Source organism: Harpia harpyja, chromosome 10 (assembly GCF_026419915.1).
Source record: "Harpia harpyja isolate bHarHar1 chromosome 10, bHarHar1 primary haplotype, whole genome shotgun sequence".
Lineage (NCBI taxonomy): Eukaryota > Metazoa > Chordata > Aves > Accipitriformes > Accipitridae > Harpia > Harpia harpyja.
The window spans coordinates 14252303-14265646 of NC_068949.1; positions in this window are offsets into that span (position 1 = coordinate 14252303).

Genomic DNA, 13344 nt, shown 5'->3' on the forward strand with positions numbered 1-13344 from the left:
GAATTCAGCACCTCTCCCACTGTGTGAAGCACTGTGTAGGAGTTGTTCTACACCTGCTGAAGATTTATTGGAGATGTGTGCTTAGGCATGTGTGTATGAACTTTTGTGCTGTGCTTTACATTGCTGCAATTTTAGGGTTTGGTTCTTTTTCCATTTTTTTTTAAAGTCTGTTTGTTTTTAATAACCACATGTTCTTCCCACACAATTAGTGATTAACATGGGTAGCATCTTTCACTGTTCAGCTCCATCTTCAGTCTTTCTTGTTATGGATTTCTGGCTTGAACATTTCTTTGCTACAGCTAGGATGAGCTTACTAGTTTATCATGTCAAAGACATGATACAGCTATGAAATATGATTGCTTTTGATCACCACTGACGTAAGTTGATCTGGAGCCTCCCTCTGTCAGAGCTGGCACAATGTCCATTTCAACCCTGATTTGTAGGGAAACAGATGCCACTGTACGTATTCTGCTCAAATTCTCTAGAAATATTTGACTTTTTTCTTTTTCTTGGGGTTTTTCATTTGTTTTGTTTTGTTGGGTGTTTTTTTCTTAATTTTTCACTATTTAACAGTGTTATGAAGAATGCAAAGAAATTCTAGCTGTACTTACCATGAGGCTACTCCTCCACCTGCAGAGGAATTCAGGCTGATATATCTTCTCCCACAGCAGACATAAAGTAATTAATCTACAAAAAATACAAAAGGCCTCAGTTATCTCAGCTGGCTGTTAGTCCCAAGGTTTAATGATGATGGTGCGAATTTCAGCACTATTCATTATTTCATGGAGACGTCTAGCAACGTTTCTGTCATCTGAAGCATTTTAAGAGGCCAGTCAGCAAAAGTTAACTTTGGGGCTATAAAGGATCAAATAATACTCCAATTAAAGGTTTTGTACTTCAGTGGAGAGCCTGAGAGAGCAAAGTAGGGGGAGGCATGATTTGTGGATCTCAGAGGGGAAATAAAGATATTGTAGGAGAAATAGAGGGACTGGATCATTTTAATAGTCAATTTTATTTAAAACCATTCAACCACAGTATGACTGATGTACTTTATAATTCATTTGGACTTTCAGAGGTGTTGTGAGAGCAGGTTTGAAAGCACTCGAGCAATATTCTGAAGGGAGAACATGGCAAAGTGGTTACAGTTTTTCTGTATGCTCTAGCAGCCACTTCATCATGTATTTTAAAGTAACCTTTCTCATTACTTGCCATTCATCTGGTTCAGCATCCTTCAGCTGGATTGTCAAACAATTGTAGTACCAACTGGATCTGCCTGGTGCTGAGCATTTTGAAACTCCAGCTATTTCTTTAAGGTCCAAAACAAGGGATGGTCTTTGTTTTGATGAAGTCTGCCATGTGGCAGCCTAGGCAGTGATATCTACACAGAGAGGAAGATTCCTTGAGAGTCAGGAAGCATTTTGAAAGTTTTTGGTGCTTGCTTAGGCCATCTTCCCTGGCTGTAATCTTAATAAACTAAAGTTGTTCTATGAATTTCAGTCTTTTCAAAGCCTGCAAACATCCCTGTGATGTCTTTAGTTTCAATCACAGGAGCCTTATCTCATCATGTGTTAAATGAATGTGTTATGATAAATAATGCAGTATTATTTACCACTGTTAACCTGTTGGGTTGCTAGGTTCAGTGCTTCATCTCCCCATCCAAGGGCTCAGAGTCACTGTGCATTTGATAACCACTGTTTTTAGCTGATCAAATTTACATGCCATGAACATGTCAGGGTTTGGGGTTTGTTTGTTTGTTTCTTTCTCTTCCTAAGAAAACAATAATCCAGAAAAAAAAAAAGAACTGTGGTATAAATATAACATGTAATGAAATTGGCCTGAGTCTGAAACTCATCAGTCTGGAACTCATAGATGTTGTAAACCCAACAGGTAATAGATAAAAGGTCATCCTATTGCATGGACATTGCTTTAGATAAAATAGCTGTTAGAGTTAATAATTCTCACTATAAATCTTACTAACATAAAAAGCTCGGTTATACAACTGTAGTTATTTTTATATCAATGACCATAATTATTAATATGAACCCTTCACTGTAACAGATTTTGCTCTGTCAACTGTGTGCCCAGAGTATGGAAGTCCCCAAAATGACCACTAGGGAAAGGAGTTGGTATTATTACAATATTATTTCATTTGCATTGGGTACCTTAAATCTACAACGGACCACATCTATCATAATTAGGCTCACCATCAAATCACAACATCGGCAGAGAGCCATATAAAGCACAATCAGTTTGGAGTCAGAGTCTGGTTTCAGCCCTGACATACCTTGAAAAGAGCTTTCAGACCTGAAGAAGGACCTGTGTAAATTTTTCTGTGCTTTCAAATTATATGAGTTGGCCTAATAAGAGCGACCCCCTCCTCATATGAATCTGGCTTCCATATAAAATCATGTTCACACACATTAAATTCTTTAGTTAAACATAAGATTAGGCTTGAGCAGCTCTCTGGTCAATACTTCATATGGGCCATGTTTAGTCTGCTTAGCTTACCTGAGTTTTCAGGTATAACATGACCTCTCACTCTTCTGAAGACATAGAGCCAGACTATCAGAAAGAGAGTAGTAAAGAACTGACGTGGTCAGTGTTTAGTTTGAATTTAAGTGTAAGTAAGTGTCTGTCCTGGTTTCGGCTGGGATAGAGTTGATTGTCTTCCTAGTAGCCGGTATGGTGCTATGTTTTGAGTTCAGTATGCGAAGAATGTTGATAACACTGATGTTTTCTGTTGTTGCTAAGTAATTTTTAGTCTAAAGTCAAGGATTTTTCAGCTCTCATGCCCAGCCAGCGAGAAAGCTGGAGGGGCACAAGAAGTTGGGAGGGGACACAGCCAGGGCAGCTGACCTAAACTGGCCAACAGGGTATTCCATACCACGTGACGTCACATCTAGTATATAAACTGGGGGGGATGGGGGTGGGGGATTGCCGCTCAGGGATTAACTGGGTGTCGATCGGTGGGTGGTGAGCAATTGCACTGAGCATCATTGGTATATTCCAATCCTTTCATTATTACTGCTGTCATTTTATTAGTGTTATCATTATCATTATTAGTTTCTTCTTTTCTGTTCTATTAAACCGTTCTTATCTCAACCCACGAGTTTTACTTCTTTTCCTGATTTTGTCCCCCATCCCACTGGGGGGGGGAGTGAGTGAGCAGCTGCGTGGTGCTTAGTTGCTAGCTGGGGTTAAACTACAACAGTGTCTGGTCCTGGGTTGTTTGTCAGCATTATGTGCAAATTTAGAACATTTTTGTGATTTATGGAAAGCTTGCTTTATTTCTGCGCCACCTCGTGAAAGAACTGAAAGTTTTCTGTTTGCATGGAGGAAGCCTGAGAACCACCTTGGGGGATCAGGGACTAAGTGATGGTAATTTACCTTAGTTGGCCTCCAAAATGAGCTTACTAGGACTAACCACAAATGTAGCACGTCTCCTGTGAAGATTATCCTCCTCTTCTTTGGAAAGGAAAAGCAGAGAATTACAGAGAAGACTTCAAGTAGTCTCTAGGTTACTGCCTTGCTAGTTGTGACTTAATTCTGGTATAATCTTGGGGTTTACTACTCGAAGATAGACCTTCCTTTCCTCTTAGATCATCTGTTTCTTTTCATAGCATCAGACAGGGCCTGCTCTGGGTATCACACCACTCATTTGTTTCAGGACTGGCAAACTCCTCCTCCTTTGCTGCTGTGTTCGTGACAGAAAGGCAGATTTGGGGTTAGTTTTTTGAGGCTCTGGGACTTAGATTCACTGGTCAAGAGGTCTGATTTAAATTGCTGTCATTGTCCAGCCAGCAAGTGTCCACTGCATGTGTTTATTTTTCCACTTCCAGCCAGGGGGCTGGGATGAAGTTTCTTTCTTAGTTTCTGTAAATAGGAAGAAACTGGTTTTCCTTCACTTGCTATGCAAATAAGGCACACTGCATATGAAACAGGTTAATTGAAATTACTTAAAGATGGAGGGGCGGACAAAGTAGATGATCCCTTAGGTATCAGTTGAGAGATGTGTTGTCAGAAATAGCTTATAGGTGAGAAGAGGTAAATAAAGTTCTATTTTTTGGACCTTCAAAACTCAAGATTATAATTTCTATGCTCATTTTTTTCCAAGACAACTCTTGCTTTCTGAGTAAGAAATAACAAGAAAAAAAAAAAAGAAATTTGCATTACAGTGGGGTACTTATGTGCAAAGTACCTAAGAAGACTTTGTAATGAAAAGCAAATAAAAATTAACTTATAAAACATTCTTCACTAGCATACTAGATTTCTTGGTGTTTAAAGGTAGAACTATGTGAACTGTTATGCTTTCTTAAGTGACATTACTAGAGAAGAAGCTATGGGAAGTAAAAGCAGAAGAGTTGTAAGAGACTAATAGAGTTAATCTTGCAAATTTTACATGGAACATTTCAAGTTTTCTCAAGTAGAGATAATCAAACCTTGCTAATCTATTTTACAAATTCTCATCACATAGGGATGATTACATTAAAATTAGTTCTGAGTGTAAAGTAGGATTCACTACCCATACTAGTATGATAGATCTCTTAAACTATTTGCTTCAATGAGTGCTCCTTTAGTATGGTTCAAGGCATCCTAAAAGCTTGCAGGGAACTGACAAAGGTGCCTTCAAATACTTTAATTATGCATGGCCATCTTTATCCTATTTTGACTGAGACTTATCTAGATTACATGATTGGTTAGCCTTAAAGTTGACCCTTAAATTAAAATGTTGTCTCTTTGAAGACTACCAATCAAATTAAAACAACCAGTCACACTTTAACCTCTAAAATGAATTGTTTTTTAAGTGGTCTCTTTTTTAATGATCAGTTCCTACAAAATAATCTATAATTGTCAGCAGTCCACACTAAAGAAATTCAAACTCAGTCGAAGACTAGGACTGTGATGGGTCCTTCTCCCAGCGCTTTCTGATATTTAGAGCTATGGTTTTGGTAAGATCATAGAGCAAATTAGAATAATGCCACTCTCTAAATTGGGTTGATGGCTGAGATGAACTAAATAGCCTGAAAACCAATTATCTTCTGACCACCACATGAAGACTTCTAACTGCAGAGTCAAGAGCTATTCTTCCACTGTTTATTAAACTCCGGCACATTTGGGGGACTTTCAAGCATACGCCTAGTCTAAAGCCTTTAGAAAAGTTTCTACCATGTCTCTGCAGCTGGCTGTAAGTGTAACCCCCATGGTGGCAAGCTCCTCTCCTCCTTTTAGGTGTTTTGTGGGTGGGATCCCCGAGCCTTAGCATGTTCTGTGGCTCCAGAGAGACCACTGTTTTCTCTCCTCCTCCTTGCAAAGCTTAAGTTGGTCTGGAGGCAGCAGATAAAACAAGGAGAACATACTGTCTTTTTAAAAAATTTTAGCTTTCTGTACAATTTCTTTAAAAAAATGTATTCTGTAGCGTACTTTTACAGTACAGCTAGCTGGCAGCAAATACTTTGTATATTTTTTGTAGTATTTCACATGACATTTCTCTAAAAAACTAACTGTAAGAGAATTTCATGTCTATATTAACAAAACTGGTAATAACAGCTGATGTAAAATTCTTGCATAAAACTTCCACATCACTCCTTTAGTGTATGGTAACAATGACTTTCTATTACTTATATTGATTTAAGCCTCAACATTGACAAAGTGGGTTTGTATCAAAAAATATGGTGTTTGAGTTAAACCAGAGTGTTTTTCTAGTATGGCTGCAAAAGTTGTAAACTTGGGGGATATCTGGCTGCTCATTACAAAATATCTAATTCTACATTTATTTTTACACGAATGTGATCAGTACCTTTAAAATATTACTTTATTGAAAAATAGCTTTAAGCTGAAAATGTTTTTAACAATAAAAGGTTTGTGTATGTCATGATGCTATACAAGAGATAGGGGGGACCTACCCTGTCATTCTGTGTCATATCTGTGTTTCTCCTGTCATTCAGATTTCTGTCACTTTTCAAACTATTTCATTACATATATAGTGCATTTGAGATTATGCCCATTATAGTCAGTATGTATCATCTGCACTATTGCAAACTGTTATTGCATCAATGGCTGAATTTAGCCATAACTGTTTCAATATTTCCATCATACACAGGCATAGGCTAAGACATGATTATGTTCCTGGGTATGGTTATTATTTTAACTGAGCAGTTAAATTATGTCTTGGGTTTCAGCATAATATGCACAGACCTCACAAACAAGTCTTTATGCAAAAGTTGAAAGCACAAGCAAACCCTGGTTGGTGTGGCTATACTTACAATTCTAAATTAACTCAGCTGAAGCTCTGTTTTAGTTGCTAGCAAAACCTAGTCAGGGTGTGTTTACTTGGACATATTTCTTCAGTTGCTAGTGAAACTAGGAGAAAACTTAGTGCGTGAGAAAGCAGAGCATCAACATCAGTAAATATGGCAACAAAAAGTCAATAATTATAAATAATAAAAGGTACTGTTACAAGGAAATAGCCTTTAATGCCCATCCTCTATCCACTTCCATAAACTTCTGAGATGATACTTTTATCTGCCACTTCCTTCTTTCCCATCTCCCACACCATATATAATTTTTTATTAGTGGAGCCAAACATCCAGTAATACAATGGGCTAAGTACAGAAGTGCAGTCAGAAAGGCTTTTCTTCCTCACTTAATGAAAGAGTTATTCTGAGGCTCTACTATCTAACCCAGCTGTATTGATTTCTGCTTCTTATATGTTAAGTAGGACATTCTCACTAGAGTTTATTTGTACTGGCTCTTTGTTGCCTTGAAGTTTCAGTAAATAGCTGAATTTCACCAAGAAGGTTCTTCTTTGTAAAAATCTTTTGAAGAAATTAAATAAATGGCAAACAGGTGAAAAGGTGTCTACTGTTTTAGAGTTGCATCTTTTCAAGGTTCTTCCCCCTTTTTTGTTTGGTATTACTTTAAAATTGATTAAGAATTTCTGTACATTCTGGGGGCACTTCAGAGCATCATTTGAAAGACTAATGAGTAGAAAGCTTATGCAAATAAATTTTGTCTATATTTGTCCTTTCATCTGTTTCCTAGTACACCTTGGCAGAATACTCCTCCTCCTTTTTTCTCCCTGGTCACCAAAAATGATAATGATGACCTCCTCTAAAGCTTCCTTTGCTGTCTCTGATCTTGTGGACTCTTCAAGTTTTATTGGTGTAAACTGAAATAGCTTTCAGAAGCTCTTAATTGGTTTGTCCTGATTTAGCATATGACTTGTAGTATTTTTGGAGGTTTTGTTTGGTTGTTTACTTAATCCTCCCATAACTGTCTTGTTGATCTAGGACACTTTAGATCAAGTGTTGCAAAAATGACATCATGACATTCTGTGCTTCTCTGTTTGAGCAAAAAAAATATCTGGAGTCTCCAGGGGATCACTACTCAGCCACTTCAAAGAAAGGGTCTTTTAATGATTTAACCTCTTGATTCTACTTAGGGTCTATAGATAGATGTGTATCCTTTTCTAGTTCATGGTAAATGAAGCACAGTACTTTGAGGAGAAAAATCTAGGATTATACACACATACACACATATAAAAACCCTAGACAATTTTAAACACACTTTGATTTTCTACCGTTTTTACTTGACTGTTAGAGTATGCAAGCACAATAAAAATTAAAATGTTGTTAGATGACATTAAATTTGACCACAGAGCAACTGCTTGCAGAGCACCATTCTCATGGGGATTATTGTTGCATAATTATTTGCAAAATTGCTTGATTTTGTTATGACCTTTTTCTTTTATTGTTTGAGGTTTACCTAAATTTATATAATTGATTTTTTTTTCCTTTGTGTAATTATTTGTTAAGGGAACTTCTTCAGTGACCTATAACCCTGCCTGCACGATGCTTTTTTTTTACTTATGGCCACTGCAGTTTGAGCCACTGGACATAGCTTCCTATGCATAAGGGTGATTATTGCTGTTGGTTTCTAAGCCTCACGCGTATGCTGCTTGGAAACTCCACCTTCTTAAAAAAACAGCAATTTTAGTGACACAGTTGAAGTGTTCTTTACACAGCTCATTATTGCAGAAAATTCATTAGTCCAGCCATACAGTCAGGGAAAATGGGAATGCTATCTGAAAAGATTAATCCTTGGCACACAATCCTGAAAGCAGCCAAGTCTGGGAGAAAAGGTTATGACTGAAGTTTGTCTTCATTCGAGTTTCTCTGAAGGGCAGAACTGACCTCGTTAATGCAGTCGATGGAGAACATAGAGGAGCTCTACAGCTCAGTGGGTAATGCCCCCACTAAGAAGAGCTTATCAGTTTCTATGTTAATGCTGTTTCAATTCAATGTGCTTTTTAAAAAAAAAATGTTTTAACACCCCCCTTCCCAACCCATCTCAGAACACAGTAAATGAGAAAATAGATTTCAAATCTATTTCTGTGTTTTTGCACTATAAAAAATAGGTCTTCTAGGAAAACAGTTTCAGAAACATGTTGCAAAGAGTTGGACACCTTTTCCCATTTTTTAGTCCCTTGCTAGCTGTTGCAGCATCCTCTGGGCAAGTCACAGGCTCTGCAGGGAATCTCAGAAATTATGTTTTGGGGGATTCTTTTTCTTCATGCTGGAGACGGCAAAGTTAGGATATGGTTAATTTTGTAGATGCTTTGGAAAAAATCTTCTAACTACATGCAAAGACCTTGTTGAGTAAGGTTAAGGGCATTTGCCATCAACCTTCAGAGACAAATTGTTAGAGCTGAGGTTATAGTGCCTTGCCTGGTTTCTCTCTATATCAGGGTTAATGTTAAGGTTGTATTCACAACAGAAGCTGAAAAACAGCAAAGTTTAATTTCTCTGTCTACTGCAGAAAATTGCCCATAATTTTTTGATGGACACTTAGTCTTGCTAATGTCACATCCTCCACCTAAACTAGGCTTAAACATATTTAGTCATCTACATTTAAGGGTGGTTGCAAGCAATATTTCAATTTTAACAAGTATTTCTAGTTGAGGATCCACATCAGGGTTTAAGCCAGGGCTGTGGCTGGTTTCTGGCAGATGTGAGCTGACCTACTGTTGCGTCCCAAAGTTGGAGCAACTCAGGTTCGTGGATTTCCTTTGTCAGAATTAAGGTGAAACGACACCAGGGGAGTTCAAACAACAATCAACATTTATTCAACCTAGCTAACCTTGCCCAAGTACAAGTGAACTTATCAATATGAACCTTGCAACATGTCACTAAGCCGCTCTTTGAAAAGAGATGGGAGGTGTAGAAAAAGAAATGGAAAAAAGAACATGAAACTCTGTCAGAAGGAGAGCCCTCCCGTTGAGTCACGAGGTTCAGAGAAGACCCCCTTGCTTTCTGGACTCCTCAAAGAGGAGCCCAGGGGCAGCTAGATCCACTTCTAGTCTCAGTCTTGGTCAACGGTTTATGTTTAAAAGGATGAGGTATAGGGACTGTGGAAAAGAGAGAAGAAAAAGAGGGAGAGAGAGAGAGAGAGAAAGAAAGAAAGAAAGAAAGAAAGAGAAAGAAAGAGAGAGAGAGAAGAAAAGGGTTTCACCAGTCCTGGGTCCAGCATTGGTCCAGCCAGCGTAGAGATCCAGTTCTGGAGGGTGCATGCTGAGAACTTGTTCTCCCTTCTTTTATAGTGTGTTAGTTGGTGGTCTCGACATGCACAGTTCATGTTCCTGGGGTTCTCTGGAATCGGTTGGTGAGCTTTGGGGGGGTTCATTGCGGAGTTGCTTCTCTTTCCCTGCTCTCATGACCGCTTAAGATAGAAGCACAGTCCCATCCTCCGTGGGGCCTCCTCCTCCAGGCGCATATGCTGTGCTCCTTCTCTTGGTCACTTAAGATAACGGGTTGTGGCTTTGGAGAAGCACGGTCCCACCCTCCATGGGGCCCTCTCCTCCGGCCACATTGTCCTGTTCACAAAACTCCAGCATTTTTACAGAGGCCGTTTTCTCCACCAAAGCTCTTTAATGAATGTTTGAGACATTGACTATAATTTGTCAGACCATCGCACCTACATTAAGGACTGTCCTGCAGGATGAGTGCCCTTGCCCAAGAGATCCCAGAAAATGGGTCCATTTGCTCAGCTTAGTTGAAAGAGACAACTGTTTGCTATTAGTTATTTAGATGTGGACTGGAGAGTTTGGTGAGCTGTGCTTAAAACCAAGGCCACTAGGCTGTATTTATAGTGATAGCCCCTTCAGTGGCATGTGGACTCTACTTACACTTGTGACTTGAGTAGGATTTGTCACAGTGATGGTCCATCATTACTTAATTGGGGTTTTGAGATCCCATGAAAAACAGGATTGAAAACACAAACACGCACTGACAAATGCAAGCTCCAGTCAGTAGCAGGTATTGTTCTATTATGTTTGCCTGCCTTGGAGAAAAAAAGTACAGTACATTACAGCATTATTTTATTGAAAGGCTTAATAGACTTTACGTTTCAAAAGCTTCCAAGCAGTTTACCAGGTTGCAATTCATCAAGAAATACATTTGATGTTAGTCCAAAAGGCACTTTCATAACTTGTTCTTTCTCTGAGAACATAATTGAACGTAAAGTAAAATATCCAATTGCTAATAGGATGATAGGATAAAGGGGTTTTCTGATGGAAAGAGAACAGAAATAATCTTAAAGGCAGCTTTGCCGAGTGTCTGGGGACAGAGCTGCTGCTCGGGGGTGCAGAGTTTACAAGCTGTCAATAGCGGCAGGGAAATAGGCAGTCTCCTTCACTTTGCCATTAACTTGCAGGCTGCATCTGTCCAGGAGAAGAAAATCAGATTGTACTGGATGGGAAAGGGAGCACAAGGGCTTTGCGAGGAGTCATGATACCAGGAGGTTCACCGAGTCAGCAAGTTTCCCCGACAGCCTCCACTAGGCATTAAAACCGCCATGTCTTGATAGACATCTGAGAGGAACGTGGAGTCCCAGAGAGGCCGCCCGTGAATTCAGGCAGCATTACATGAAGATGAGAAATATAAAAAACAGCAGAGATGCTGGAGGTCTATTTCCCTAATCAAACAGATGCAAATGAAGTAAGCAGGAGTGGGACTGCCAATGACACTCTTTTGACTATTGAAAATTAATATATTTAGCCTATAGAATTAAGTTTATGTAAGTATGTTATATTTAATATGGAATTTCATTAAAAGTAGAATATAAGTTTTTACGCATCAGGTACCTTAGCTATGGAGCTTAGGGTTTTGCCTCACTGTTAGACTTTGTTATGACAGCTAACAAGGGTATAATCTGCCTCCTGGCCTTATTGAAGTTTGCTGTCTCCGCAACATAAATGGCCGAAGAGGTCTCATGCTTGGCCCTTACCCACTGTACCTCTGAGTGTGAAATTTCCTACTGACTCATCACTCATTTATAGCAAATAAAGGGCCACCCTGCAGAATACATTGAGGGAGTGGCAAACATTGCAGATGGGTGAAGGTGGCCACTGAGGCAGCAACCTCTTGAGGTGCCATGAAGCTGTAAGAAAGCAGGATCCCCAATTGTCGCCCACGTGTAGCAAGGGTGGCACCCAGTAGATGAGTGACTCAGTAGGCCAAGGATTGCCCAGACTGGGGTCTTTCCAGTGGTGGCTGGGAAAGTCAGCAGGACACGACGGCAGTGGTTAAGCTGGTCCTTGTGCCTGAATGGGCTAGCAGTTGTAGGTGATGTGAACAGACTGACATCTGACTGTGCAGCAGGCTGCTTCGCTACTGGCATCATAGGACTCCTCTTCAGCGTTTCATTAGCTTTTAGCTTAGCTTGTCATTAGTTGCTGGTAGGACACTTGCAGTCCACAGCTACTTCACACTGCCATTTGATCTAAAAGCTAATATTTCAAATGAGTGCACAAAAGATTGCCTTCTGACCTGCAAGTAGCTAACATTTCAGCTCCACGTCCATGTCCAAGCCTTGTGCCAGAGATAGAAAATTCTGCACAGACAACGTAGTCTGGTGTGTGTGTTTTACTTCCTAGTTAAGGGAACATGTTCCCAAACATTATTTACCTATGACCAAGTATTTACTTAAAAACAGTAATTAGGCTGAAATAGTTAACATATATAATTAGTTTATGTTTATATATACTTTTTAGCTGACATCAATATCGTTCGTACCAAATCCATTTGAGTCTAAAAGTCAGTAAAGACTTTGGTTACTAATTATTTTAGTTTGGATTTTAAAAATAAAAAGCTTTTTTGAGAGTTGGCACACACGTGCAAACTGAAACTCCCTGAGCCCGTCGTCATGTTTCCTAGACACTTTTACACCGTTTCCCAAGCAGCTGTTGGCGGAGCAGCCATTCTTGCTTTTGGCACTGCGGTGCGAGGAGCCACACAGGCAGCAGTGTCAAGGGCTGCTTTACCCACTTCAGCAGGCAGTGCCTGAGGCTGTACTCCTTTTGCCTTTACGTACAGACTGATGGTGACTTATAGCAATAACTTTCGCATCCACTTCTCCAGCCAGCTGAGGCATCCCAGGGCCAAGACAAGGGATGGTCCTCCAAAAGCAGCCAGCAGAGCAACAGCAGTAGCCTGCTTTTTTTTTCCTTTTCCTTTTTTCTTTCTTTTCTTTCAAACTCTGGCCAAAGCAAAGGACACAGCACCGCACAGCTGGTGTATTTCTGTACATAGGTGTAGGGGGCAGTAACTTGAGCACCTGCAGTTGTTAGTTGATGTGGTTAATGTACACATTGATGTCAAACAAATGAAACTGTTATGGTGTTGTGAGTGTTCCTTTGAATTTAATTATTTAAATGACCTGCTATTGTTCCTAAATTAAATATTTAAGCTTGCTAAATGGCTGCCATCCTGACTTAGTTGTTAATGTATCATAATTGGTACTGACAGAACTGGAGTTGGATGCTAGTATTGGGGGGATCTCAACTCTTCACTGTTTTCTTAGCACTATCACCACCACTGTGAGGGCCAGTTCAGCACCCCAGTACTGCATGGGCAAGGCACTTCCACAGAGACTTATTTCCAGTGTTTTGGCTGGGCAGCTGAGTTTCTGGAGGCAGCTAAAGCCTCTGAGAGCCCAGGTTGTCGTCCTGCACCCACAGATGAGCACCTGATGCACACAAACAGGCACAATATGGGTTATTAACACCCTTTTAAGGGCTATAGCTCTTCCCACCCATGGGTGAGTCCAGGATAAATGGCCTAGCTGCTGGTGCCCTGGGCACACAGAGAAATGCCCTGGAGCTGCTTTCATGGAATTTCAGTAGACCCACCAGGTGCAGGAGATGAGGCTCTTGAGCGCCTGCTACAGACTTTCCCCAGGCCCTTGAGATGAAGCATCAGTCCTGCTCATGGCAACATCTCCCTTCTTGGTGAAAAAAGGAGTCAGACTTCAATCAGGGAGAAAAATAGCAGATCATTTGAGCCATCA